Raw genomic sequence first — 2,836 nt, forward strand, 5'->3', positions numbered from 1 at the left:
GTCATATATTGTATCCAATGCCCATGCGGCCAGGTATACATAGGGAAAACTACCCAAATGATTAAACAGCGAATTCTGCAACACCAATCGCGAATTCGCTGCAAAGTGGACAATGCTCCACTAGTTGATCACTACTCCATGAAAAAACATTCAGAAAAAGACATGACATGGTGGGTGATAGATGTGGTCAAACCCACCGTCAGACAAAAAAACTGTGACAGAAGTCTAATAATTCAAGAAAACCGTTGGATCGAAATGGCCAACAGTGTCAAAAATGGCCTCAATTCAAGCACCGAATGGCACACTTTGGCATGTTTAGTTTAATCCGCTTCAGCCTTTTACAACTATTAATGCACACATCACAGTACTATGCCCACACTGTATATACGTAGCTGTAATGTTGATATGTTTTGATTCCAAATATCAATACTGATCAGAATGTAAAAGCTATATGTATATGGATCACTAACATTGATACTGATTAGATTGTGAGCACATAGTAAGTGACAGACATAAACTGTGATTAAGTATCAAGAATTATTTATCATTTAAGACTTCTCAAACGAATTGAAAATCAATCCTAGTTTGTAGTTGACCTGCCAGTCTTGCCTGCAGTAATACTGCCATTTGTAAACAATAATGTAGAAAAAGATTTTTTTCTGTCTAAATGGTATGGTAATATTTCGACTTAAGGGCTAAAACGAAACTGAATGCCAGTCCAATCTTTTGACAAACTTACCCTGTAAAATCGTACCAATAATTTGATTATGACATATTTGTACAAGCGAAATAGTAACATGCTAAGATGGCCGCCGCATTAGGTTTATAAAAATAGCGTCTTCCAATCCCGCTCGAAATATCACGAGACTACGCAAGGGTCCTAGCTATGAGACTAAAGTATTTAAAGAGCGTGTAACTGCAACAATGTTACATCGCCCGGATCCCGCGCGTTCCGATGTCCCGAAGTCTCAATGCTGACTAATCCACAGTAAGTACACCGGCAAAGAGCCCCCGTGTTATGCTCGATTCCCGGCTTTAACAAAGTGCCGATTCGCGGCACCGGCATCTCTAAACTCACGGCCTGGGAGTTTTACTCTCCTTAAAATTCTGGGGAGATATAGCAGCAGTAATGTGAACGCAACTGTTTACAAATAGCATTTTACTTTTAATCAAATACGAGGCTTCATGTTCTAGTAAAAACGCCTATAATCGTTTTAAAGCTAAAGATATACCTCACTGTAATCTTTAAATAATTTCTAAAGCTTAGAAAACAACAGGCTTCTTCAGCATGGGCTACCCCTCTGTTGGGTATATGCTGCCCCCTACCTTAATGAATAAACGCTGTAACTGTGCACAAACTCTATGACCTTGTCTACCCAGTACAGCACTGCCTGTTACATTTATGTGACTATTTCTTTACCACTAAAAGCCATTTTCTCTGTTTTATTTAGTTTATACATAGAGATAACCGATCAACAATTGAAGGTAGACGGTGTATCCTTTTCTATTCATCACTGCACCCAAGTGTTGCAAGGTAAATGCCCCAACCTCTATATGTAATATAAAATTAACATGTACATTTGATAGGAACTAAAATGACTCCTTGTTCCTTATAGCGCAACCGTGGCACATTGGATTCTTCTTTGTGTACTACTTCAGTGTCAATAATCTCAAACAACGGTGCCAATAAAACTACTATACTGCTATTAGTAAGTACAATATGCGGCGAGTAGAACACGGAATAGACCTATCCTACTTAGCACAATGTGCTTTTAAATTTGTTTAATTATGATAACAAACTTTTTTGGTCTCCACACCGACCAATTTTAACTTATGATAAAACCTACTGCTATTTTGTTTAGTGTAAATAGGAATTGTAAATAAATTTACCAGTGCCATAACTATTGTATGTCATGAACCAGGTATTTAATTTAATTGTATATATTATAATGTATTGTTGTTTTTTTACAGAGGGTCATCAATTGCATATACTACCTTGTAGTCCTGATGATGGTCTTAAAAATAACCATAACAAGACCGAAACGTCGACCTGCTCAGTCCAAGTCTGCCTAATTGGTCCCTCAGTCATTTTTTGATTTTCTTCTGACTCTGGGCTAAAACCAATCAATCATTGAAATACAGCAGTCTGGACTTTAATTTGGATATTTCCAAGGAAAAGGAAACAAGACCTTGATTATCCTTATTGTATATCTATGTATGCACCCTGCACTTTATGTTCATTCACTGTTTTTGTATATATATTTTGCCTTGAAATTTAATAATAATTTTCAGACAATATATCCTGGTTTCTGGTTTTGTTTTATTGAGCAACATTGCTCTATCATGATGTTAGTGTGGTAACATCTTATGTCTATTTTGAATTGATTTTAACAGCCATTGATTTAATTCATACTTAGGTACTGTGATTAAACAACAAGTCCTAATAGTGCTGTACAAACTCCTCAATTGAAATCCCTTGCTGGCCATTTCCTTCACAGGTCCGAGTAGGAAGCAATCTTTGAATCCTGCGTGGGTTGCGCTTGCCAAGGTTTGTTTGCTCCAATCCAGAAGCTGACACTGCCGACAGCGAGAGCCTTTGTGGGACAGCTCGTGATCCACTCCTGGACATCCTTGGTGCCTCAGAGTCCACGTGGCAGCGGAGACAATCTTCACAACAACCACCTGATTGCGCCCGACATTGCCTGGTTCCTTCCTGGTTCCACCCTGGTCACTGCTGAGTGACCCAGACTCTGTCCCCTCGCTTTCAGGTACTATACATCTTCGATCCACCCTTGGATCCAACCTGACACTTCTCTTCTGGACGCCTGCAGCATCT

General features: G+C 38.9%; 1 long non-coding RNA gene across 1 annotated transcript; it reads left to right on the forward strand.

Annotated features, from left to right (window-relative positions):
- The first annotated feature begins 1,237 nt into the window (after positions 1–1,237).
- LOC147711249 (uncharacterized) lies at positions 1,238–2,298 on the forward strand. Its single transcript, XR_015295679.1, has 3 exons — positions 1,238–1,534; positions 1,617–1,709; positions 1,972–2,298. It is a non-coding gene; the product is annotated as an uncharacterized LOC147711249 (long non-coding RNA).
- Positions 2,299–2,836: the final 538 nt, after the last annotated feature.

The sequence above is a fragment of the Lissotriton vulgaris genome, chromosome 5 (assembly GCF_964263255.1).
Source record: "Lissotriton vulgaris chromosome 5, aLisVul1.2, whole genome shotgun sequence".
NCBI classification, from domain to species: domain Eukaryota; kingdom Metazoa; phylum Chordata; class Amphibia; order Caudata; family Salamandridae; genus Lissotriton; species Lissotriton vulgaris.